Genomic DNA, 26,889 nt, shown 5'->3' on the forward strand with positions numbered 1-26,889 from the left:
TGGAGGCCGGTGTCCCCGAGGAGCCCCCAGACATTCTGACTGGTGTGGATGGCAGCAGGAGCAGAACCCAGTCCCCCTGGCGTGGCAGTGGGACCAGTTTGCATCGCTTGCTGCTCAGCGCTGCTGCAGCAGGGCAAGGCGATGCTGTCGCATGTCTCCTGGCTTTGATAGCGCTGCCGACAAGAATTCTTCAGGGGTGTTTGGCTGCCTGGGTGTCCGTCGCTCTCTTTGGGGCAGGATCCCTCCTCAACATCAAGTGGCGAGCGATGCTTGTCCCTTGCTGGCCAACGTCCTCGGTGTAGGGCGGTTGATCCTAACCTGTGTGTGTGGGGTCCAACCGAGGTCTCGGCTGCTGCGGCTGTGCCCCCGCGCTGCACCTCTGCACTGCACGGGTGGCAAAGCTGCTCTGGGCTGCGGGGACACGGTGGGCTCAGAGCTCTCGGTCTGCTCGTGGTGCTTCTCTCTGCACGTGCACGGCGGCAGAGGAGGGACGTTCCCACCGGACGGTGAGCGCTCGTGCGGTGCCGGTGCCCTTTCTCTTGCTCTGCTTGCCTTCGGGATGGGCGATGCGTGTGACTGCAAACTGCGTTACACATAGGAGCAAGAAGCGCCTTCTCCCTCCGAAAGCGCCCAGTGGTCCCACGCGGGTGCTGAAGGCAGGCCCCCCGGGATGGTCCCCTCAGCCCTTCTTGGCAGCACAAATGGAAGTGTATTTCCCCCCTCTCTAAAGAAACTCATTCCTCGAATATGTTTTTGGGACATACGTCCTCGGGCAGTGTTTCTCTTTTCATCTTTTCTTTCTGCAGCTGCTTGCATTTAACGAATGGGCTGAGCAGGGTCTGGAGCTCTCGCAGCGCCGCGCTGCTGGAGCCGGCTGGGAACTGCTCCGTTGTTCAACGGACCTGGGGGGTGGGAACAGCCATCCACTCCAAGTCAGGCTGTGCCCTAAATTAGAGATGCAAGATGCTGCAATGGGTCCATATGGAGACTCCTAAAATAATAGCTGTCAGCTCACTGCTGACTTGTATGGGGTGCTAAAGCTTTTGGCTTTAGGAATGACAGTTAGGAAACAGAAAATGCTGGAGGGCTTTAGCCAGACCTGAGGCGTGTGCATCCTGGTCACGCAGGCCATGTGCTTTGAGATCAGTCTTAGGACCGTGATCTCCTAGCTGTTAGAATGTCCCATGATTTTTGAGGAGCTGTTATTACCTGTCCACTTATTACAAGGCCAAAACTGAACTTTCAGGAGAGCTAGGGTCAAACAGTTTCTTTTAGCGCTTCTATTCATAAAATGTCTGGGGCAGGTACACGACCCTGAAGCGTGGAAGAGCTCACGAGCGTGTGCCTGTGTGCTGGAGACGCTGGGGCAGTTGCTGCATAATTGCCTGTTGTTTTAGTAACAGAGGTGTCTGTAAATGGATCCCTGTTGCTCGAATTTAAATTCCTGTTTATTGGCTATTGGCTTTGATATGCTTTTCCTCTAATGAGCGAGGGCCAATGGATGTCTCATAAAGAACTCGTATCTCATCTTTCTACTGCTGCGGAGACCGTTGGACTCCTAATTGCTCTGCAGTGGCCTTCCGGAGGTGGCTGCCTGTCAGGACAGCTGTTCCCCTTTGACTGGGTTATTGCACATTCAGGTCTTGTCCCGTTCAGGTTTTATTTGCTGTCCAGGCCCTGCTGTATGTGAACTGCCAAGCCATTACACCGAAATGAGCAGCTTAATTGCGAAGGCTTGTGGCTCAGCATCGCTGATCGCGTCGGTGGGAGCAGGAGGCGTGCGCGTCCTCCAGCAGAGCCGGCTGGGAGCATCGGCGTTGCGGAGTGCGCTGCTGCTGCTACACCGGCCCTCGTGTCCAACGAGACTGTGACAAACCTGGGCTGAAACAGCTGAGAAAAGCGGCAGCTTGTGATGTCCTGAAGAAAAACACTTTTCCTTTGTTATTGAAGCCGTTAATGTTTGTTTGGGGCGTGCAGCTAGCAGTCCTCTCTCTGCAGCAGCAGAGGGAAGAAGATGCTGGAGGGGACGAGCTCCGGGTGGGAGCGAGCAGGGCAGCTGTGGTGGGGCTGATGCTCTGCAAGATTAGTTGGATCTGATGGTGGAGTCCACTTAGACCACTAAAATCTACGTGTTTGCTCTGTATTCAATGATAGTGAAGCTTGGCCGGAACCTCTGGCCTCTGTGTGGCTCAATTGTGGCTCCTGGGCTGATGCCGAGCGCCGCGCACTGTGATGCTGTTCCCGTGATATCTCCCCTCCCGAGGAGCAGAGCTCAGCTGTGCTGTCAAATAACATCCCGCCACTGCCTGATAGCTGGTTTTGGGTGGTTGAGGGGGGAAGAACAGACATGATAATTACCCTGTTTCATGTGGAATTGCTGGGGGAGCAGTTCAGGATGCTGCTTGTCTCCTGTGAAGCCTCTGGCTCCTGCGCTGCTGTAACACTGCCCGTCCCTTTGAAGCTGCCAGCCCTGGCCCCCACAGCCACTGGTGAACTGGACAGGAGATGGCAAATCCTGGCAGGACAGTTTTGCTGGCGTTGGTCCCTTCCTGGAGCACATCTTAGAGCTCCCTGGCCTGGGCAGAGGTTTCGTAAGTAGGGCTATGCTAAAGTAACACGGAAACGATAGCGTAACTTCCTGTAAATGGCTTTCTCTCACTGGCAGAGGAAGGAAAATTATAAGCAGAAAGGTTAAAGAAAGAACAGGACCTGGGAGAGCTTTCAGGTTCGGAAGCACTGGAGTAGCCTTGGAGGAGCTGCTTAAAAGTCTCTCTGCAAAACTGGGGCATTCCTGGTCTAGTTTGTCTGGGCAACAGGTTGTACTGGACCCCCTTTGAACGGTGTTCGTGTGCTTTGGACAGGCCCCCGGAGCCACCGATGCCACGAAAGGTGGCATTGCTGCGTGTGGCTCCCAGGGTGCCGGTGGGAGGACGGCGTGAGAGCTTTGACTGCAGGATGCACCAGCAAAATATTTGCTGGTCACCAGCATGCTCTGCTTTTGGATGTGATGGGGACAGTGTTCCCTCTGCCCTGGTGCCCCAGGAGGCTGAGCAGAGCCCTGTGCCATGGCGGCTGGACCATGGTCGAGTGCTCTGGGGCATCCTCTGATGCACAGCGTGTTCCCCGTGCAGCGGGTGGCCTGGGAGCTCTTGAACCTTGCTTGTCCCTGGGCTGCGGTGGCTGGAGGCTTGGCCACGCAGCCCCTGCTCCCCGCTGTGTTACGCTCCCAGTCAGATCAAGGACCTGAGTTTTCACTTTCATTCTTCACCCTTCGGGTTTTAGAGCAGTCTTTGAAAAAACACTAAAGACTTAAGTGAAGAATCAAACCAGGTGTTTGCATGTTATCTGTAAAATGGTCATTTTTTGGAAGTTCATTTGCATGTATGTGACTGATGCGGGAGCCTGCTCTGTTGGGTGGCCAGCTGGGGCATGGGGTAACTCGTCTGTGTGTCTGGGGGAGGTGACATCCAGCCTGTCTGGTGTAGTCCTACCCAGATAGAAACTTTTCCTGCATAGCTCAGCCTGCTTCCATGGACTGCCCTGCCTTCCCGCAGGAGCGCTGTCGATGGCAGGCTGCACTAGCTCAATCTGATCCTGCACCCGCCTTCACGCGGTGCTGCTGTCGGTCCTTCCGAAACCAGGAGCACATGTGCTTCGTCAGGCACAGTCTTCACCTCCTTTTCCAGAAAAGCCAGACGACAAGAGTAGATGTGTGCAGTCTTCTGGCTGAAGCAACGCGGCGCAGAAATTACAAAACCTGAGACGAGGGCACCCGTTGCGTGGCGGCACGGAGCCGACCTCGCTCCTCAACAGCCTGCAGAGCAAGAGCGATGCAACTCGTCGGTGTGAAACACAGCGCTCCCGTGAACGAGCTCGAAATGGGCCAAGCCGAGGGGAGGCCGTGGGGCGGGTGCTGGGAGCCGGGCGGTGGGCAGGCAAAGCCCCGCTTGCCCGCGCAGGCAGCGAGTCCGTGCGGCACGGTGTTTGCGTGCGTTGGTGTTGATGGGCTGACAAAAAGTGATGGGAAGAGCCAACAGACAAACTTCGAAGGCTTCGAACTCCTCATTTCTTAACAAACCTCCTGAAGAGCGGCTTGAGCTCGCCAGCAACCATGTGTTGAGGTCCGAGCGCTGCCGGCTCCTTCCCCATCGACGACTTCTCACGATGCAAGTGCCACTCGCTGTGAAGCCCCAGCTGGCTGCAGCCCCGTTTTTTGCAACCTTTCCCTCAGCTTTTGTTGTTACTGCAATCAGTATCTGTCTTTCTCTGCTTCTGCCTTGACACGTAGTGATTTTTCTTTCTGTGAAGGTTTCTGAATGATCTAAATTGAGGAAGGGGTGGATCGCTTACAGACACAGCACCGTTTCAGATGTGAGAACAACTATTTTGAGGTTTGACTCAACTTTAGCAGCTTCTCTGCAGGGAAGGCTGGATTGATAGTCAGAAGTGGTAGCAGGTCAGGTAGTCTATTTTTAGAAGTGCCATTTAATTGTCTGATGTTATTCTTGCGGCGCTCATAGCTGGATGGTTAGCTGTCTTCTGTCAAAGTTTGTTAGCATAAGCCAGGTCTTATTGCATACTTGTATTTATTAAATAATAGATCCATTCTAGGGTCTTGGATCTTTATGTTTTATCTTACTTCGTTGGGAGGGAGACAAGTGGTGTGATAAAGCACTCAGCATCTCTGTATTTTAATGCCAAAGAAATACTGCAGAGTTCTCATAAATCAGTCTTCTGCGCTTCTCCCCCCGTTACGGTGTGTGCGTTGGGTTCAGTGAGCGTCGCTGTCCCGGGGAGGCTGCGCTGAGGACCTGGTGCAGCCGATGCCTGTGGGCAGGCTCTCCCTCCTCGCCTGCTGCATCTCCGTCGTGCTTACTGGATTTGGTTTCGTGCTCCCATACTCTATCTCAATTGCATAAAGGAAACGTTCTCTGCAGCAGAGACGTCTTTAACTAAATGCTTTTTATTCATGTAGGCTAGTGATTAAAATGCTTTTGCTCTGCCTTGCTCCTGTGCTCCGTAGCGGGGGTGTGTGATGTGCGAGGAGGCACTAGACTGGCCCGGCAGCCTGCGTGGATGTCAGCGGGCGTACGGACGGTGCCTTCTCCACTCGTCTTGCGATGGTGGTGGTGGGAGGGGGTCTCCCTGGTTCATGTGTCCCTGGGGGGGGGGAGGACTGAGGCAGCCCTGTTTCTGCCAGCTGCTGTGCAGGGGGGATGCCTGTGAATGCTTACAGCAACGCGCGCTTCTCTTCCTAGCTTTTCAGACCTGTCCCTGTGGGTATCGCTCTGCAAACGGATGCCCCAGCATCTATTTGCAGAGCATTTCCATAACACCAGCAGCGCCGTTCAGTGACAGTCAAGCGTTTAGGTCCTCCTTGGTTGCTGGGACTTGCAGCAGACCTGGCTTAAGGCATTGCTTTTGGACCTGGGAAAGGCTGTGGGCTCAGATCCCTGTTCTGCATAATCTGCCTGTGTGACCTTGGGGTCTCTTAGTCCTGGTCAGCAAATTACACTCCTACCCCGTAAAAAGAGAAGGGGAGGATAAATATATTAAAGGTAGCAAGGTATCTGGCTGACCTACTCCTCCTTGCTCACCCTGCACAGACTGGAGATGAGTTACAGTTCATTTCTGTTGCTGCTTTGACTTGCTGCGTCCAAGTCGCCAATTTGTTCGGTCTTGTACAACCACTGCTCTTTGCCCTCCACCCCTTGGTGGTGTTCCCTCAACCAAAGCATGACTTCTGCAGTCTCTGAGGCTGAAGTCAAGCTCTCTCGAAACTCATCTCCTGATCTCTGTTGAGGAATGTGGTCCCTGGTAGTGAAGCCCTGACTTTTGCGTTGGTATATGAGTCGTTCTTTGTACAGTCCGCGGCAGGAGACGGTAGCCAATGTGCTGGGGTTGTGTGCTGTGTCCCACTGATGCAACTGGCTTTGTTTAGGGTCTTGAGTATGTTGGAACATGCTGGCTTGAGTGAATACTTTTAATCAGTTATATTCTTAGGCTGTGGTTTACTGTGCTGACTCACTTCCAGCTCTCTGATAACTTCAACATATGACTTCATATCGAGGCAGAAGAACAGAAATGAAAACGAGGGAAGATGGCAGTGCACAGGCTTGGGGCAGGCTGCTCCTGTGGGCTTGGTTTTGGGGAAGCTGAGGTCAGGCTGCACTTGGGGCAGAGGGCAGCCGGGACCGGGCTGGCGGTGAAGGCGATCCAGCCACAGCAGGCGTCCGCTCCCCAGACTTGCAAAGCGGGTGGAGGAAAGGCCCCCGGTCTCCATCCAGTCCAGACGCGCGATGTTCAGCTTGCTCTCGGTTCCCCCCGGTCCCTGGGGCAAATGCAGCGCCGTGGCTCGGCGAGGGCTCCGGGAGCCGAACTGCCCGTTGAGCGCGTGTGCTGCCCGCGGGTCCTGCTGGTGCCCGTGGGAGCGGCGGAAGCGGCAGCAGCAGAGCAGTGCCAGGCGCTGCGCCCTGAGAAGTCCCCGTGTGTGCCCCGGAGCATCATCTGTAGTATCGCTTCCCCAAAGCTATTTCTGAAGCCTGGAGGTTCTCACTAACCAGCCTGAACTTGTCTCGCTTTGTGCCTGGCAGAGCTCGAGCACTAATGCCGTGGTGGGGGAGTGCATCCTTTGCAGGGTCCTGCTCATCCTTGCTCCGAGGAGGAGTTTTCAGGGGCAGGAGTGTAGTGGCTGTGCTGGCGGTCGCGGGCAAGGTGTCACGGCTGCAGTTGGCGAGCACGGTGAAGCCTGGACACCCTGTGCCCAGCTGCGCTCTGGTCTTCCTCCTGGAAATCCTGCAGTAAAAGGGAAGTGGCTGGCATACGCTCGCTCTTTGGTGACTGAGGTTTGAAGCCCCTAGTTATTCCTCTGGCAAGCAGTCAGGAACCTTTCCGTTGCAGAGGACCTCAGTGCTGCGCTCAGCATCTCCTCGCTGCCACGTGTGGTTTCTGGCTCCAAGTTGTCTATCTTCTTCCTTCCGTGTGGGAGCACTGTTCTTCTGGATCCTCCTCTTTGGTACCACGGAGTTCACCTCCTTTGCTTTCTGAACTGGGGCATCAGGACCAAATTAGACTTATCCTGTTGTGATAAAGCTTCCTGTGAGAGTGGTTCAGGGTTTGTAAGCCAAGACTGTATATCTCCGTAACGGCCCAGTGATGGCTGGTACCCGGGAGCAGCCCCGCAGGAGCTCCACGCCTTCCCCATCCTGCGCTCTTCTGCCACCTCATCACGCTGCGGTACAGGCTTTCCTCTTTGCTCTACACTTACTCAGTTTGAAACCAAGAGGTTGATTGCAGTGCTGACCCCCAGCTTGCAGCCAGGGCTGGAGAGCTGCTTTGCTGGTCTTGCTGTACCGCTTTTCTGTTGGCAGCAAGAGCTTTCCAGTGGCCCATCTCTGGCCACAGGTGAGACCAGGCAGCAGCTCCATCCCCAGCCCTTCTGCAACCTCATGAGTCTTTGACTGTCATCTCTCTTGCGATGCTCAAAGGAGCAAGTCCCCCCGAGCTGGCGTTGGTGTGGAGAGTTGGGGCTGTGCTGCTGGGAGGTGTGGGGGGCCGCGCTGCGGTGGGGAGCCGTTCCCCGGCACTGTGGCACGATGGAAGGTGTTTGCGAGTGGGAAGGCTGGCAGGGGGAGAAGCTCGTTGCTGTTCCTCCTAATTGCTCTCCCACTTCTGTACTCGAGCGAGCGAAGAGCTGTGTCCCTGGGGACGCTGCCTGGTTCTGTCATCCCCAGCAGCTGCACCGGGACCCTCCCCGCAATCGGTCAATTCAAAAGGCATCCTTCTCGTGTTTTGACTTGGTCCGTCTTACCTTTGACGTGAGAACAATCCATCTGCCTTTTGATATGGTGGAGGATGCAAGGGCTGTAGTGAAACCTCCCAAGTGGGGGCGAGAAGTGCTCGGGGCTGTTCCCGTCGGCGCTGATGAGCAGCGGGATGGCGTAGGAGCGGGACTCGGTCCCCCGGCGTCGGGTCCCTCTGCCCGTGTGGGAGGGTCCCTCCTGCCCACCCCGGGGTCTCTCCTCCAGCCGGGGCTCCGTGCGTGGGCTGGGGCGGGAGCACCGGCTGCTGTCTTTGTCTCTGCTCCCACGAGACTCCTCTTTTCAAATGAAAACCTGACATAGCAGCCGAACTTTCAAGTGCTGAGGATGAGAGAACTGTCCATGCTCAGCAAGAGAAGTTTGTTTTCTAGAGCTTCTGCATGTCAGCTGAGCAGCACTAGTTTGTGGTGACCCCTTTTTAGGCAAGGGAAGTTGAAGTGCTGCCCTTGAGGGGAAGTTTCTGCCGCAGCCCCCATGAAGATGGCAGCTTTGTCTGCTGCTTGCTCTTTCGAGTATTTTTTTTTTTCTTAAAGAAATCCCTGCTCCAGACTTGCTGCTAGAAACGTAATAAAATTTGCAAGAGGTTTTTCTGGTAGAAGGCGTGGGGGTGTGCAGGAAGAGCTCCCTTGATCTGCGTGGGTGGTTGTACATGGTCTGGGCTTGCATAAAGCGTCTTGCGCTGCAGTCCTGAGGCTGGGCTTTTGGGTGGAATCCTGGATTTCACTGAGGTGATGGTTTGGGGACACCCTGTCACGAAGCTGCGTGGCAGCGTGCAAACCCAGGTGGACTCTGCTAGTGCTGAGGCTTGTCAGATCCCGGAGGTGGGAGCGAGGACTTTCCATGGGCACATCTCTCACCATGCACAGGTACTGCTGCAGGAGGAACACCTCTATCGAGGGAGTGGAAGGTTGTACCAATATTTATGTGATGCCTTTGCACGCAGGACCCGGGTCACTCCTTTCAAAGTCAGCAGCGGCTAACCTGCCTGTAGCTCTTAAATTCTGCTGCATCTTTCCTGTCCAGTCTGCTGCGCTCGCTTGCTTTCGTATGAACCTGGAGTCCTGAACCTGCTAAAGCTGATCCTCGAAGCAAGGTGTGACGGTCTGACAAATTCAAGGTTTCAGTGGCCTCTTCGGCAGCTGACGGTGGATGGTGAGGTGTTGTCTCCCGAGGTCTCTTGTCTTCGCAGAGCTGCGGGTAGCACAGCAGAACCGTGCTCCTGTCTCTTCGCAATCAGACGTGCCAACCCCCAAACCTTTATGGCACAAACTTTGAACCTTTTTCAATGAGCTGTGGCCATGATTGCATGGAAAAACATTTGCAAGGAAGAGAGGTGCTGCGGGAAGGAAAGCTACCAAGTCCTTTGACATCAGATTGCTGGTGGCACTTGGAGCTTCCTGTGCAGGCAACTCCAGCGGGACGTTGGCACATCACTGGGTTTGGCGTGGCCAGGGCCCAGTTTGGCACTGGTGTCTCGGGTCGCCGGTGCGGTTCTTGCTCTGCAGCCGTGTGGAGGTGAAGCTCCCATGACCACGACTGAGGAGCGTGTGCTAAAATTATGGCAAGCTCTTGCCCTCGTTGCACGTACGGCAGCCTGATGTGCGCAACTCCCCTGCGCCATATGGCTGCTGCTGTGAACCCTTACAGCACTTGGCCCTTATTATATGGGGACAAGTGAGCTCTTCGTTCTTAACTCTGTTAGGAGCTTTTTGGTGGTTTTACCAGATCTGCTCCATATGACTGAGGAAGAAATTAGCCAGAATCGCTTATTTGTGTGTCAGGCTTTGAAAGTGTGAGTGTGGTGGGAACGTACTTGTTGTTTTTCTCGGTATTGCTGTGTGATGATGTTGGGTCACTCTCGGCATTGAGCTGGTTGGAAAATGAATATCTAAATCTAAGAGGGGTGGTGAGACTGAAGAGTTGCATTTCATTCTCATGATTACTTTTGGATTAAAGAGGAGCTGCTTCTGCTCCAGAGTCACCTCGCAAATTTCACCTGAAAGTTGACTTCATGCTGATTCTGCTGAAGATTAAGACTGTTTTTTTTTCTGGTCTTTGTATCTCTAGAAATTATGATGCCTAAGCACCGTCTTACTGGCTGGTCAGGAATTCACTGGAGAGTTGACAATTCCCTGAAGGAAATGTTCATATGCTGGTAACTCTTGATTCTTGTGTGCCCACCTGGATGCTTTTTCCCCTGGAGAAAATTACCGCTTCACCTGTGGTTAAACACTTTCTCCTCTTTGCAGATGCCACCGGCCGCACTGTTTATTCCGAGCCATCAGAGCACATCTTTAAAAACTGCCTCATTTGTGCACTGAAATTCCTGCAAGACCAGGCTGTGCTTTTTCTTGGAGGCCCCTGCTAACACCTGACCTCCCCCAAGCCCCGGGGTGCAGCATCGGCTGTGCCGGGGCTGCCTGGTGGGGAGGCTTCTCGGGTCCTCTGGGTGATGGGTTAGTAGCAAAAATCTGCATGCGGCTTACCCATCCACCCGTGCTCCGCCAGAGCCATCGCAAACGCCGCCGTTGCTACGGGAACGGGCGTTCTTGGGTTAGAAACCTGATTCAATTCGTTCTTTTCCTCCCCGCTCCCTGCTAGTTAAGACACTCAGATGGATTTTAAGTTGCGAATATAATAGTCTTTCAGGTTGTGCAGGGAGTTCAAGAATATCTTTTGCTAATGAAAGAGCTGCCTGAACTCTCAAGGGATGGAATGAGATTTTTTTTTTTCCTCAATACCTACTATCAAAAGCAAAGTTTACAAGCTCCGTGTGCCTTGGGGCTGCTCGCTATGCCACCTGCATGGATAATTATGACCTTTCGGGTTGCCATAGAGAGTATTTTGCTTCCAATATTGCATCAATTGATATTTGGGATATTTTTCTTTAAAACTGCAAGAGCTGGGAATGCTGTCTCTGTAAGGTGCACCGATGGCAGGTACAGAAGGGGAGGGCTTTAGCAAGCCCTGTAATTTGCAGGATGGAGGTGATGATCAAAACCCTAGCTATTCCTTTATGTCTGGGGTTTTTAACAAATTTTGTCTAGAATGTTCCTTTTGCGCTAGAGGGACTTCAGCAGCTGCTCAGGGTGTAATGGGATTTTGTGTAGGCCAAATCTGGTCTTACAATGGAGCAAGCAAGAGGAATTGATCCTCAGTAACATCAGCCCAACTGAAAATAATCTAGCCTCCTCTTGAACTTGGCACATGTGAGCGGGCACTACAACTTTAGATATAATACGGTAAGGGGGATTAACCTTCCATGCTGCCAAGTTGTTTTGCTCGGCTCCTGGGAGCTTGCTTACCCTCTCTCATTTTCTGATCCCCCAGAATCAGAACCCCAGAAGCCGGTTGTGGCTTGTTTAGGTGGTGATGAAAAAGCACGCGTGTGTGTTGGGACCGCAGCTCCAGAGCCCTGCCCCGCGTCCTGCTGCACTTGGCTGGGCTCAGCCACTCGCTCTGGCTGGTTCAGGAACTTGCAGCACTGAAAAGAGCAGCAGCAAAAAAGCATTTTTATTGAGTTATAATTTTATAGCAAAGAGCTTCTCTGAACTGACAGTCCCTGCGTGTTGATGCTCTCCTTGCAGTACGTCCCGGGATGCAAACTGGGACAGCAGTAAGAGCAGCGCGGGGCTGCAGCAGCCTGCGGGGAACAGGGGCTGTGGGTGTGTGAACACCAACCTTGGAGGAAAAAAGGCTCAGGCAGCATCGAAGCCTTGTTTTAGTCATCTCCTTTTCACTTTTGGGTACTACTGGGTGGTCACGTAAGCCTGTAGCTCTCTAAAGAGCAAGAGGAGCATGCAGCTCCTGCTTGCCTGTCTGCCCGCTCCTTGGGTGCTCGGGGCTGCAGAAGGAGAGGTAATTCCATTAGCAATAGGAATATGCTGGGTTCAGCCTTTGCCATCCAAAATAATATTATAATGAAACAGAATTATAAGGTAAGTATTATTAATGGCACCGCAGCTGGAATAGGGCTGACGCAGGCAGGCAAGTGTCACGTTGGGCCACGGCCGAGCAGCAGTGCCCCAGTGATGATGGAAGGGGAGGAAGATCCTGGAGCCGCTAAAGGAGGAAGGATGATGTAACGCAGAAAAACATGCGACGTAGAAGGAGATTCAGCCATCTAAATATGCTGTATTTGAGAACCACGCTTGCAGCGAATTAGAATCCTGGCAGGGTGTAAACCAGATGAGTTTTTTTGGGGAACCACCTTTTTGTGGGTGTGCGTTTGATGTTGCCGGAGTCTGAAGGGCAGAGAAGTGCTTCCCCGGGGGCGGCTGGCAAATGAGTTTGCTGTCCTAGGCTGAACCTGCTTCCTCTTCTGTAGCTCCAGTCTCCATAAATCCCAGGATAAATAGCCTGTGTGGTATGCAGTGATTTATGGAGGGACTGTGTTTATTCTAGCTTGGAGAGCTGCAGTGTGGGGGTCTCGGGCCTTTTGCGAATTTGCCGGGCTGCCCGGTGTTTGGGGATGGGAGCAGCCAGGAGATGCAGGAGGAAAGTGAGATGAGCCTAAGGTGTTCTGTGTTACACAGCTCCCGTAACAAGGGGAGGGCTGGGAAAACGGAGCTGGGAGGGGAGATGGGAGGTGTGCTCTCACGCCGTGCTCTGGTAAAACTTCAGGGGAGCTTCAGAGAGGCTGTTTACAGCTGGGAGATCCAGAGCGAAGAATTGGGAGCCTCTGTAGCTTGGGATGAGCGAGTCCTGTGTCCGGCATCCCATGTCCGGGTGCTGGGGCACATAATGAGGGTGGCCCCAGCCAGTGGGTCCCTCCCGAGGCTGGTGGGGGTCGGAGAAGTGCTGTGGACCCCCGGAGAGCTTCGCAGCGAGGAGCAGGCTCTTTAACCGAGCCTCTGCAATATGTTGCTACTGTTTATATAAAAATAACAAACCTTTCCAAATATTTATTACTATATCATGTGCTGAGGAGCGGGTGCCGTGCATTCAGAAATGGAAAGCCGCCCCCAAGCAGCTGCCAATCTCAAAGGAGGCTGAATCTGAGATGCAGCTGACATGGCAGGGCAGGAGCCCGCAGCGGGGGGCCGGCAGCGGTGCTGCCTGGGGGGCAGCCGGCGCTGAGCCCGGCCACGCTGGGGCTGGCAGTGCTCCTCCAGCCAGCCCGGTGGGGTGGGCTGGTGGGGACCCTCGGGACGGTCGAGCGCGGCAGCGTGGTGCGGGTGGGAGGGGGAGACTGGAAGGCAGCGTGAAGGAGGGGCTTTAAAATGAGATGTGGTCGGAAAGGCACCTCTTTGAGGGGTTTTCTCACCCCAAACTCTTCAAATGGACACAGGTTTGCGTTTGCAGTAGCGTTTGGGTGGCTTCGTGGGGAGCATCCCTCGGCTGCGGGGCCCTGTGCAGCAGCTCCCTCCGCTCAACCACCCCGAAATGGGTCTGTGCCCACCAGCTCCGAGCCTCACCAGTGACGGGGCTTTGTGTATCTGCCTCCTTGTTCGGCACCAGCAATTCCAGGCGGCCTTTAAGCTCACGGGAACGTTATTCTTCCTGCAGGGGCATGCAAGAAGCTGCTGTACAAAGCAGTTTTGGGGACATTTATGTGACTTTTCCTGGGCTCTGCGGGTACTGGGAGGCATTGCAGGATCTCTGAGATGGCTTGGTGGGGGTGGTGCTGCCGTGATGCTGCACCGTACTCTCCTGCAAGGAAAAGGGGAAACTTTGGATGACTGAAGGGGAGATTGCCTGGAGGTGGGGTGGGATTTTTGATCCAGCTGCTGCAGCTCACTTGCCTGCCCTGGTAGAGGTGACCTGGCGCTATAAAGCATGTCACAGGTAAGGGGTGAGCGTCTCTTCTTCTGCTGAAGATTGGGCTTTTACTCCAAAAATCAACCCAGAGGACTGCACGGCAGATCTCGGCGTGCTGCCGTGGAAATGCCGGCTGAGCGCGGTGGAGGAGCCGGCGTGTGTCTGTCAGGCTGGTGAAGGCGGGCGCACAGGCTGGGGGCTGCTGCTTGCTGTATGAGCTGGTACTGCAACTTTCAATGAGTTACTAGAAGCTTCTGTTCATTCTTCCCCCAGCTCAGCAGACAACTTCTTACGGCTCAGCAGAGAGGTTTCTCTCTCTTTATCCTGCGTAGCAAAGGGAAAACAGGAGAAGAGGCCAGTGTGAACTGGGGAGAGTTGCTGGGGATACACAAGCAAAGCTCAGCCCAGTATTTCTGAAATTTACCCTATTTCATGTCTATAAAGTACTACATAAGAGCTGCGAGAAATTTCAGGCGAGCTTAAAGATTTTTATTGTTCCGTTTAGTATCTTACGCATGGCTTTCCCCCCTCTTTATTGCTTTATTAAAATAAACTGAATGTAAAGCTGCCTTTGGGCTAGCTGGTGATGGCTCACATTTATTGTGCTGAGCACGGTGTGGATGCTGTGCCAGCTGCAGCAGCGCAAACTCTGTATAAAATGACACCGCTCAGCGAAGAGGTTGCTCTGTAAAACACCTGGACTTCCAGAAGAGAAGCCACGGCAGTCTGCTTAGAGGGGCTGTCAGTACATAGGCTTTGTGCGAGGTTTATGGAGGCCAGTGTGCTGGGGGATAGGCTAAATCGCTTACCCAAATTTCATTAAAAATGCAAATGGATTCTTTCAGTGGGACAGAGTCGCATCAAAAAGTAGGCCATATCGTAAACATTAATAAAGTCATATTGGCCAGCAGGGACGTGGATGTGGAAAGTGAGCCAAGCAAGCACTTTGCAGAGCTCCGTGTAAATAAAACGACTCTTCTCTTTTTCTCTTCTCCTCCTCTGAAAGCTGGCAGCCTAGATAATGTTTTAATTGAACACAGTGGCATGTAATTGTACAGGACTGTTGCCCAAGAAGAGCAAATTTAATTCGTGGGTCCATGAAGTTCTGTTAGTGAAGCAGAAGCCAAGCATCCTGGCCACTTAAAGCTAAAGCAAAATTCACCTAAACAATAATTGCTTTAACAAAAAATAATAATAATAATAAAAAAGAAACCCACAAAACCCCCCAAACCACTAAGTGGGTCTGATTACTTCCTCCCCTCAATGTGTTTTAAGACTCTTCCCTTAATACGATACTGCAGGTAGTGTCTGATTCCCGCTTTCTCTGCTGACCTTGCTCGAGTGCTGGTGCCCCGCTGCGCTGCCGGCTCTTCACGGCCATCGTGTCAAACAGGTTTCTGAGTGCATCCTACCTGGTGCTGAATCCTGGACCTTCCCTCGGGAAAACCTGGGGCAGGGACAGACGGATCCTCGGGACAGAGCTGCCCTGCTCCCTCCCGTAGCAAGGTGACTCCTCCAGCCTGCGCTGCACTGTGTGCACCGCTTGTCTTGCAGCATCAATAAAAATCTTGTTCTAAACAGCTTTGGCTGGAGAGAGAGGAGTGAGCAGACACAGTAAATCTACGTGTTGGAAATGTTATTTTAATATCTTATCTGTATAGCATCAAAAGGAGTGCCAAGTACACTAGAGATCTTGCCAGCTGCAGCCCTTTGAATGTCTTAAAGGCAGTAATGTTGCTGTGTAATAACATATAGTGCTCCAAACTGTCATGAGATAATGGCCTGTTTTCAAGACAAGAAAAACAACAAAAAATGGTGTAATCTGCATCCTTTCTGCGGCAGCGTAGCTGTGGCATGTGGGGGCTGGAGTGTGGTAGCGCTTGTCTTGCGAGGGTCAGCACTGAGGGGTTCTGCTGTTCGCAGCGCTGCTGGCAAACCTCTCCCGAGAAGCGAACATTCATCTCCTGGCTGCAGCCAAGGCAAGCCTAGGAAAGCCATCGCCACCGCGGCGAGCATCCTCCCGGGTGGCAAAAGACTTTCTGCCCCCAGCACCGCGTGCTGCTGGAGCTGCTGTGCTCTCGCCTGCCGTTCACTAAAGCTGGATTTTTTTCTGCAGAGGAAGTGGCTGGATTTCTTATCAGCACATCCCCATTGGCAGCACAAGGAGCAGGAAGCCTGCAAGACCTCCCAAAATTCCCCTGTGGAGCTGGGGACTGAGCAGGCTTGTAATAAGGTGGAAAGTGGGTTATGGGTGCTCCAGCCATCGCTACTGGGGTGCTCCATCCCTCAGTCTCTGCTCCTCGCAGCCCTCGGTGCTGGTCCCCGCACAGGGTGTGCGATTTGGAGAGTTCTGAGAGCAGGGAGGGTGAGGTAGTTGCTGGAACAAAACTGGGGTTTTGCAGCTCTCTGCCCAGCTCCCTCTGTGCCTTATTTATGCCAGAACTGCCAAATCACCATGTTCTTTGTGGTGAGCCCTGTCTGGGAGGCTGCCCAGTACCAGTGGGTCCCCCTGAGAGCTCCCGCTCCACCGTACTCAGCCTCCCTGTTGCAGGGACCCCGGTGGGCGTCTGTCCGTCTGTCTCGTAGACTTTGGCTCTGTCCAGGCTGGTTTTGACCCCTAACATTGCTGTTTACTCTCGTGTGTAAAGGCCTGCCTTTGATAAATGGCTTTTTTCCTTCATTGGAAGTTTTCCAAATCGTTAGGATTTTTCTTGCAGGTTTTTTTGCCTGCCCTCCTCACTAGCTTTCCTTTTGCCTCCTGGTGGGAGGAAAGGGTTTAATGTCGGCAGTGCTCCAAGGCTTTCCGAGGAAATCAGCTGTCCCAGGACAAACCCTGTGGGAAGTTTCTTCACAATATGAAATAAGGCTCAGAGTGGTGCAAGGAGAAGGGAGAGGGAAGAGCGATGGAGAGAGGCTGTGACTTCAGCAAGGGGTTGGGATGGTCTTGTCTCCTGTTTTTATGGGCAAATTAGGGAAATGTGCTTCAGGTGAGCGTGGGAAATGTTGTCCAGTACGGCGCTTGTGGTGGGATTTCCCCTGATGGATGGGGAGCGGGTCGGAGACTGGAAGTCTGTGTGTCTGGGAAGGGCTCTCGAAGGAGGAGGTCAGTAATAGCTGGGGTCCATTCCCTCGCTCCTCTTCCCTGACAGCTTGGCACGTGCGCTGAAGGATCAGCCCTGTGTGATGGGGTTAATGGAGTGCCTGGTGCAGGCAACGTGTTTCCCAAACAGCAAATTGCCCCTGCAAACGCTCTGACTGCGACTCCCTGTGCCGGGGATGCTGTCCTGCCCATGTCACGTCCCGTGGCAGGCTATGGCTCCAGCAGATTTGGCACGGGCAGAACCATTTCATGGGAGCCTCATCCACGGTGTCTCATACCCCAGGTTGTCCTTTCTTGTTAACATCCGATTTGTGTGTCTGTAGCATAAAGTCAGAGATGCTCGCTGCTTCACCTGAAGCTCAGCAGTGCTCCGTTGTGTCTCCTGGGGTGCTGGCTGGTGGTTGCATCCTTCTCGTGCTCTCCCCTCCTGGCTCACAGGGTAGATGTTTGTGGGATGCGGCTGGGAGCTGAGCCCCTGGGCTGGCAGAGGGCTTCCCCGAGCCCACGGACCCCGGCGATGCGCAGAGGATGCTGCGTGGAGCTCAGAGCCGTGCACCGCCTGCAGCTGAGCTGCTGGGCAGGTTTGAGGGCAGGTCTCAGTTTGAACAGGATTTGGAAAATAAGAAACAACTTGTACCGAACGAGCTTCCCCTGAACGATTCCCCAGCAGATTCCGGACAGCGGGCATGCCTCTGCTCTCCAGAGGATCGTAGGGCGTCCGCATGGCCAAGCCGGTGCAGCACCAGGACAGCCGAGCTCTGTCCTTTGCTTGGCCACAGACCTGATGTGGTGTGGGACACGTCCTGTCCCCAGACTGACAGACGCTGACAGCACGGACGGACAGAACAAGAAACCTCCTGGTGTGTGTAGCGTGGCCCCAGCTGCTGCTGGAGACCCTGGCCATTGCGCTGCTGCTGCGTTTGCTAATTATAACAACTGGCCCCAGGGCTCTGCTGCCCACCCTGGGGAGATGCCCCATGGAGGGGGCCGGTGGCAGCCCCTGAGGGATGGTGGTGGGTGGAAGGGGGAGCTGGGGTGCAGGTCTGAGCCCCCTCTGCCTGGAGAACGTGAGAGGAGTGAAAATTGGGTCCCGTCTTGAGCACCTGCATGCTGGGTGGACCTGCAGGACGTGGCTGTGCCCGCAGGAACCCGGGCAGGGGTTCCCCGCTCCGTCACCTTGTCCAGGATTCATTGCGAGGAGGTTTGCTTTCTCTGCCTCCCCTGCTGCAGCGCAAGAGAGGGATTGAAAACGGCCTTGGAGAATTAAGCTCATCAAATTAGCAGTGTCCACTGGGGTGAGTGGGTAAGGCGTGACAGCAAGCAAAAGTGAAATGAGGCTGCAGAGCTCAGGTTTTGCTCTTTCCTTGCTGTGTCCTCTCAGCGCACTGTGTGGCTTTTGCTCACTTGAGAAGGTGGAGTAGCTACAGGCTAGCTTGCTTGTTAGCCTTAATAGGGTGATTGCTAATTGATAAGCAACCAGAGCTGCCAGCTGCTGCATGGCGCTTCCGTGCTCTCTCCTTTGCTAGAGAAAAAACGGGCTGCTGACTTACGGCGGGGGCACGCATCCTCCAGATTTGGGTTGGCAGTCTGCAACCTTGCTTCGGTCTGGTGCACCTGCAGAGATGCCGCGGTGGGGGCACCCCCGCCTGTCACCCGGGGGGCTGCCCAGCCTTCCTCCCCTCTTCGCCGTGGTGCGTGGGCTGCTGCTTTCTTACCGGGGACCTAAAGTCTCCTGGAGCTGTCTGTACTTGATGATGGGCATTTATTTGCCTGTTTGAAGATGCTGCTGGTGGCCGTTTGGGGAGGTCCTTCAGAGGGAGCTGCTGATGGAGAGCATCCCTGCTATCGCAGGATGCCTTGCCCCTGCCTGCAGCTTCCTGGGGCATTTGATGCTCCTGCCCACGGTAGCAGTGACTTTCTAAAGCAGAGAGACAGTGAGGACCAAATAATGCTTGATTTCCGCCCCCCTCCCCATTTTAAAATAGACTTAATGAACATGGAACAACTTCTTGATGAGTCTGTCTCTCGTGGAGGGTGGCTGCCGGCTGCCAAGCCCCGCTCAGCCCCTCGGACCCTCCTCCCCAGCTGGGTGCTGGTGTTTTGGGGGGGGGAAGGTGCACAGCCGGGGTGGAAATGTGAGTCAGCAGCCGCCCGTGCGGACGGAGCTGCCGCCTCGCTAACGCCGCTGGAGGCTCGGCAGCGCGGAGGTTAGCGCCTGCTGCGGTGCTCGGACCTCAGCCCCGCCGGGGTCCCTCCTCTGAACCCCCTCTTTGCCATCAGCTGCAGCGGTTTGGGATGTACGCTGCTCTTATGAGAGAGCCTTGGAGAATCACAAACTGAAGGAAACCCCTGCTCTGCTTCAGAGCTGTTGAAGATAAGCCTGCTTTCTGCCAGCGCGTTGCAGGAGGAAGTGGTTGAAATAACAAGATAAAGTCCAGTCGGCTGCTGTCCTCCGGCTGGGGCACGGGGGGGGGAGAGCAGCACCATCCCACATCCCCCGGGGGCTCTGGGACCCTGCCTGGCCACGGCCAGCCGCCTCGGGGGAGCAGATGGGGCTGGCAGGAGCGGTTTTTGGCTTCCCACCACACAGGAGCAGGGATGGAGCTTCATCTCCCGCCATCTGGCAGGTCCTGTGGCTGTCTCGTGGGCTTGCAAGCTCCAAAACGTTGCTGGCTAATGTTGGCCTGGATGAGTTGGTGGGGAGACCGGCGTGTCGGTCAAGTGGAAGTGGAAGCGCTGAAGGGACGCCCCGTGCTGTGGTCTGAGCCTCGGCTGGAGGCGCAGGTGCCCGGCGGGATGCTGGTGGCTTGTGCAGCTGGGGCAGAGCGGGGCACGCAACAGCCTGCGGGAGAGAAAAAGGGCAGAGATAAACTGAGAAGTGGCTTCAGATTGTCTTGAATGCTCCCATTTGCTTTTTGATAGGTTGCGTGCATGGGAGGTATGGTAATGGCAGGAGCCGTTTGTGCCTGTGTTTTAAGTGCCGTCAGGGCAAATTCGTGCCCTGGGCGCCTGCCCTCTGCGGTGGGCTGGTGTTGGCGAGCTCTCGGTTATTTGGGGAAACGCTTTGCTGGTGGTGAGGCAGCAGACCAGAGAAACGGTCAGCGTTTTGCTGTAGGAAACCCAGGACTGTGGCACAATTACACGACACAGTTGCAACATTTAAAAAATCCTATGTAGGAAGCTTCACCTTACAAGGACCCTGGCTAACTGCTGCTTTCAGTTGTACTTAAATTGATGTGTTACCATTTCTGGGTGTTCAAGAAACCCTTCAACTGTTACTTTGTGTATAGAGAACAAAAACTCCCAAGATGCAGCCTGCTCAAAATAAGCCAGAGGCAGCAGCAGGGAAGTCATTACTCTTCGTATCAGCCAAAAAAAAAAAAAAAAAAAAAATGTTGCTGTTGTATTCATGATTTTGGGGTTTTTTTTCTGCACTTCCTGAAAAGCAAAGGGACCGTGCAGCAACTCCGGCACTTCAGCACGAGCTGCAGGGGTCACCCGGTGCCTTATCACAGAGTTACCAAAATTGCCGGGTCAGGCAGTCAGCGTGGGAGGCGGCAGTGCCGGGACGTTATGCCCACGCGATGTTCAGCCCTGTGCGGCTGTCAAACAGATCCCCCCCAGAGCAAGTCTCTCCCGAAACCCTGGGGCGGGGGGTGGGGTGGTGTGCCAGGTACGGGCTGAACGGGGGGTGGTCCCGGCTGGTGGAGCGAGCCGCGCCGCGAACCGTGGAAGCGTCGGATCTGGGTACTAGGTGGTGTATGTGATCACTGAGCTCCTTAAATGAGGTGAGAAATAAACACCTGCACCATTCTATTGTTCTGAATAGATGCACTTTACAAATCTCCCTAAATTTGGATTAGTCTGATTTATTGAAGGACCTGTTTTTTAGAAATACGCGGGGACAGAGGGGAATAAGATTACAGACCATGCTGTCTCTTTAGCAGTATATAAATGCCTCCCAAACTTTGCTGTGTAGTAGCTCTGTGTTCGTGGTCTACTTTTGATGTTGTCTTGGTTGAAGACCTTAAATTCTTCACATTTGTAGGGCCAGTTTTGAACTCCAGCCCGTGACCCGCCTGGTTACAAGTTTCTGGAGGTAACGCAAGTGCTCACGAGTGCTCCTGGAGGGTGACTAGGGAAGAAGAAATGACACTTCTAGCCAAGGGTGCTTGAGAAATTTCTCACTGTGTATGGGCTTAGCTCTGTACCCTAAATAGACTATCTAAAGGAAATGAGTGCTTTATCTTGCAATGTGTGCTCAGCATAAATTCCTCTTGCTGTAGTCTTCAAGAACAAAAAGCAGCTCAGTCTCTCTCTGGATCTCCACTGCCATGGAAAATTAATTCTGGTACCAGAATTATGAAGCCTCTTGGCCAGAGGCTTACGAGCAGAGTGAAATTCTCGCTCTGCTTTGACTTCCCTCTGCAGGTTTCGATGTGCTGCAGGTTCAGGAGGAAGGCACGGTCTCTCTGGAGCACCCCTGCACCCCGAGACGCCGTGGTGCCTTGGGGCAGTTGCTGTGGTGGGGACAGCAGTGAGAGAGGGTGGTTACGGGTCAGCTACGGAAACTTCATTGTAGGCATGTGGGAGACCCGTGATCCCATCGCCGTGAGATGCTCTGAACGTATGCAAACTCCATGATTTGTACAGGAAACTGGTTTCATGCTTGCCATTTGTGGAAAAGGCTCCCTAAGCCCCTTGCCTCAGCGAGGTGCCCCTGTTCCCAGGCTGGAGCCACCCGTCTGGCTTCTGGTGCGCCACCGAGGCTTCTGTGACACCAGCTCTTTTAGGCAGATAAAACCCTAACATTCCTGAAACGGATCTGTGCGGATCCCGTTGCCCTCACGGGACTTTGAGTAGCAGCTGCCCCTGCAGATCCTGCTGAGGTTCACAAATGGAACTTGGAGAAACCAGCCCACGCCTCCTCCAGCAGCCGTGGGAGTCTCCTGATCCTCTCCGCACAGTCTGACACCCGCTTACTGCCAACAGGCTAATCCCGGGTCTGTAGCGTTTGAAAGACATCTTCTGAGAAACTGTCATTAATTTTAAATCCCATCTGCGAAAGCATCGCTGGAGGTTACCCTGGTTATGTCAGACGAGCCTGACAAAGCGGCTGCTGGGGTGAGCGTCTCGAAAACGCTGGTGGGGCAGAGAGACAAAAACCAGCGTTGTGGTCAAATCTGGGGACTTTAAAATAATGGCCCGATTGAGCTGGGGCAGACAGAGCGGTGGAAACGGAGGGCGGTCGGTAGTGGGTACAGAGGTTGGAGTGGCTTTTCACTTGATGCTGCAAAGGTTGCAGTGGTGCTTACGGTGGGCAGAGGGAGCGGTGCCAGGGCTGGTGCCCGCCGTGCAGCCGGCTGTGCCAGGCAGAGCCGGGTGGGCACCGGGCTTCAGGCAGAGCTGGGACTGGGGCGAGATGCAACAAGGCGGGGAAGGCGGTGGGACGTGGCTGCGCGGCAGTGGTACGCCAGGTGACGATGCACGCACCGTGAGCTGCGTAAATGCTGAAAGATCCTGCGCCAGCCTGGTGTCCCTGAAGCCTCCTTGCTTATTTGGAGGCGAAGGTAGTGTTGTCTGAGCACTGCTACTTAATAATTACCCCGGTCTCCGCTTTTGGAAATAAGACAATGTTCAGAATATTAAAATTTAAGTGGGGGGGGAATGCGAGGAAGAAAATGGGAGTGAGGTTCCCCTCTTTGTCTTGGAGATAAGTGATAAAATTCAGCTTTAACTAAGTTACATTATTAGCACTTTAAAGCAAGCTAGCAGCCATCTTCTAGGGCTCTGAGATGCAAGGATAATAATTGGGATGGTGGTGGGTTATCTGCACCTGGGCCTGCCCTCTTCTTAATGTTTGGCTTGTTCTCTGGGCAGGACTGATCCTGCAGGGTTACCTTTCCATATTTCTACCTCCTCTCAAGAGGCTGACCCGGAGTTTCAATTACAATATTAAATTACCAGGTCACCAGTGTTAAAGTAGGCTGCCAAGTTTTTAATGATCTTCTCTTTCTTGTCATGTGCGGGTTGTTGGTTGTTTTTTTTTTTTTTTTTCCAAGCCTCCTTTCCATCTATGCACTTTTAATTGAGACCATCTGTAATTTAACACATCACAACAGCGAGCCCGAGGAGCGAGCGAGCGGTGAGTTGTGTAACTGGTGCAGGCGAGGCAGGATTTTAAGAGGACTCGGCGTTCATCCTCCAGGGACTGCCGCAGCTTTCCACTGTCTTCCAGCGCCTTCATAAGAACTAACTGCCAAGACTGTTTAATCTGGTCCCTTGGGGCCTTGATTAATCACAGAGTACTTATTTTTCATCTCTCGCTGGTGGAGATGCTGAAGGTGTCGTTGGGGGGCTGGGACCGATCCTGAAGCTGTTGCGTGGGTGCGTGCGAGCAGAGCTGGCCGCGGGCACCGGGGTGTCCCCAGGGACCCAGACCCCGTCCCCTTGCAAAGGGACCGGGCTCAGAGGGGGCTGCAGCAGTTTCCTCGATGCTGCCTGTCCCCATCTGTCTAAGGTAGAACCTGAGTTTGTCCATCTGTCCCGCATCCCGAGAAGCCTCTCGGCTGCCTAGCCTTGGCCAGCAGCCGGGTGCTCTTCCCCCAACGCCTGCGATCCCCAGGGGAGCCCCTGAAACATCAGCGTCCCTGCTTGCCTCGACTGTTGCAGGATGGCTCCGTGGTCCAGGAGCCAGGGCTGTCCCACTCCAGCCCAGCGCCGTCCTTCTCGCTGCCTGAGGCCGTGACGAACTTCTCTGCATGCAGCATCGTGAGGCTCGTAATTTGGGCTTTTAAGAAACAAGTTAGAGGGGATGTTAACGTGGAAAGAAACAAATTCCAACTTGAAAAATTACCTGTTAGTGTTGCTGCAACGTGTCGCTTGGCTATAATTAAACACGAGGGAATGGCACGTTTCCCTCCCGTTCATTCAGGGCATCTGTCAGGGCCGGTGTGTGGGCAGTTTCACGGCTGGTGCGGTTCCCCCTGGTTCTGTGCGTGGGTCTCTGCAACGGCACCTGGCACAGGGAAAAGGAGCAGAGAAGAAAGGTGTCTGCGATTCCCGTGCACTTTGTGCAGGGAAACGTATTAGTGGCTTCGTTCTTTGTCGCTTTGAACTTCTCTGCTGGCCCCGGCTGGGTTTGGAGAGCGGGCGAGCAGTGTCTGCGTGGTCCGCCTGGCCGCCCCCGTTCGAGCGCTGGGGCGTGCAGCTCCGCTCGCTGCCAACAGCCTCTCCGTAAAGGTTCCTGCGGGCGAGCCGTTCTGCCAGGGGCTTTTGTTGGTCTCTTAATACCATGGTTTGTGGTGGGACTCGGCCGTGTACCTGCTCGCACGGTTGGGGGTCAGGCACGTGGTGGGGGAGAAAGGAGCCGTTCCCGCGGGGTGTCTCTGGATGCTGGGGTGCTCTGCTCGCTGCTCCCAAGCAGCTTTTTTGGCCCAAGCAATTTGGAGAGGAAGCAGGAGCTGGACTTTTGCCATGTCCTGGGTGGAGGGACCCACCCTCTGCCACGTCTGGTGAACCCCACGCCGGTGAGAGCTGCAGAAGCCGGGCCAGCTGCGTTACCCGTGCTGCTTCCCGGAGCATCCCGCTCCGTCCCTTGCAGCCTGGCTGCAGCTCTAGGTGTTTCTCTGGCCCATGCGGTGGGAGAATGAAGATCCTTCCCTGTTCCAAGCTCTAATGCTGTCATCGTCCCCTTCCCCACCCACACCTATTATGTTGCCGTGGATGATTGATGTTCCTCATCCCGCCTGGCTTCAATACATTCATTGTCATGCAGAGGATGTTGTCAGTTCATTACTGGTATTTCATATAAAAGCTGCAGACTTTTTTGAATGTTTTGTTCATATGTACTCAAATCCTCCTAAAAGTGCATGGCTGGGCTCAAAATATTTAACCCCTTTAAAAAAAAAAAAGGAATATTAAAGAAGTCTCTTTTAGAAGTGAACAGCAGAGTAGCCTTCCTCCCCCTGCTCTTTAGCACAGCTGCTGTGCGCCGCTTCTGCATGTTGGACACTGCAGGCACTGGATTCACTTGGGTTTTGTCGACAAGGTCTTACCCCAAGAAGCCACAAATGCCAGTTGTATCCCCAGCTCTAGCACCCGAACGTTGCTGCGGCTTGGCATCGGACGGTGATGTTCCCCAGCCGCTGGGCTGGGATCGTGTGCTCCCGCGCTCCCTGGGCAGCTCTGCTGCAGCCGGGGAGGCATCTGACCCTACATCGCCTGTAGGGTCTCTCTGCCCTCCAGATACAAAGGGAGCAGCAAGGCTTCCTTTTACAGTTCTGCAAGGCTGTATTTTCTTTGTGGTTTTGTATTCTTTGTATTTCCTTAAGTCCCTGAATTATGTGGGGAAATGAGTGCCCAGAAGCATTGCTCGCGTTGAATGGAGCGATGGGCTTCTGCTTTATAGGTGGGGGGGGGATCTGAACCGCAAGCGCCTTTCGGGGGGTGGAATTGGAGCGTGAGGACACATCGGCTGCTCCAGGGGCATACGTGCAATTCCCTGGGGGAGCCATGGGTGCTGCTGGGACCTTGCTGGGGGTCAGAGCTGCGGAGGAGGGGACCATGGAGAGCTGAGCGTGCTTTGAACTCTTGCTTTGCCCGCCACATCCTCTCCCTCCCGAGGACGGAGGGTGGGTGCCATCGCTGAGAGTCGGGGCAAAACTCGCGTCGGGATGTGCTGAGTTCATCTGGCCCTTGAGCATAAGAAATGCCGTGAGAAAGCAGAGGAGCTCAAAGAGCGAACAAGTCATAACCGGCTTACGAGGAAAGGCCACAAATAACTGATAGCCACGCAGCGAGGGCAGGGTACGTGGGAGGGATGGGAGTAGTTGCGCTGCTGCCTGGATGCGTCGAGAGCTCGCTGGGGCATCCTGCCCGCGTTGCAGCAGCGTGGGCGGTGGTGTGGCGAGGGGCACGGGCACCGGCGTCTCGTCCGCTGGCGGTGGGGAAGGGCTTGGGTGGCTGCATCCGAGCCAGGCTGGTCTTGGAAGTTGGGCAGGTGCTGCCGTGCTGAGCCATGGGTGGGAGATGCCGTAGAAATGCGGATGAGCACCAGAGCGTGGAGACGGCACAAGCTGAAAGGCTCAGTCATCCGTGAACTGCAGGAGAAGAGAGGGGAGGAGGAGATGGCGGCGTCTGCAGGAGTCTTCCAAAATACCCAGCCTGAGGTAGTGCGAGGAGCAGCCCAGATCCTGCCCACGAAACCCCTCGGTACCCGAATGCATTTTCCTCCCCATCCTAGGGCATCAGTAACACGGGAACGTTCCTGGGGAGTCCTCAAACTTGTAACTCGTGGAGGAATCGGGGATGAGGTAAAGTTGGTCTAGCACAGCCCAGGCTCTTGCCCAGCTTTGGAGGGTGTGGCGAGTCCTGCTGCCTGTGCCCCCTTGGGCTCTGGCCGTGCAGTCGGGGCTGGGGGGGCTCGGTGGGGGCTCACCGAGCTGCTGCCGGCACTGCTGGTTCCTGCTGGCAGAGCCGCAGCTGCCACTTTGCGCGTCGCGCTGGCCGGGAGCGTGCACAGGGCTGAATTATTCAGTCTGAAAGTGAATCTCTGTTACAGCTTGGTATGGGAGAAACGCTGATGAAGTATTTAAAGTCTGAGCCGTTTCTCTCTGAGCCGGGATGAGGCCCTCTAATGTAAAATTAATGTCTTTGTGTCTCTGGAAATAGCTGCCAGCCCTGGCGTGGGCGTGCAGAGCGGTGGGCGCTGCTGGCCCATTGGCATCGTGGGCTTTGGGAGACGGACCCTGGAGAGGGGCTCTACCTGCAGGATCCTGGATCTCTTCAGACACAGCCTTGTTCAAAAGCTAACCTTGCCCCTCTTCCCCTTCCAAACAGCAAGCCAGTGGAAGAGCGAGGAGTCGGTTTTCCTCGAGAACTGGGAACTCTCCCTGCAGGGTGAATGGGAGATGTGAGCAAAAAGCCCAGAGCTGGTACCCGGTGTATGGGCGGACGAGGAGCCTAAATAAATGAGGATGTTTCAGTCTGCCCTTTCCCTATCAAGGATTTGCACGAAAGAGAGGGTTCCTGCTCTTCAGGCACATAATCCCTGGTGCTGAGCTCCTGGCCTGGAAGGCTCAGTCCTTCCCGCAGGCCTGGGAAAGGGCCGTGGGGGCCGGGAGGAGCAGGAGCATCCTCCTCTCCCTGCGAAAAGGGGAAACGGCATCGGCCGAGGGGCTGCGTGGTCGGGGATGGCTCGTGGAGCCC

The sequence above is a fragment of the Haliaeetus leucocephalus genome, unplaced genomic scaffold (genome assembly GCF_000737465.1).
Source record: "Haliaeetus leucocephalus isolate CR32 unplaced genomic scaffold, Haliaeetus_leucocephalus-4.0 Scaffold295, whole genome shotgun sequence".
Lineage (NCBI taxonomy): Eukaryota > Metazoa > Chordata > Aves > Accipitriformes > Accipitridae > Haliaeetus > Haliaeetus leucocephalus.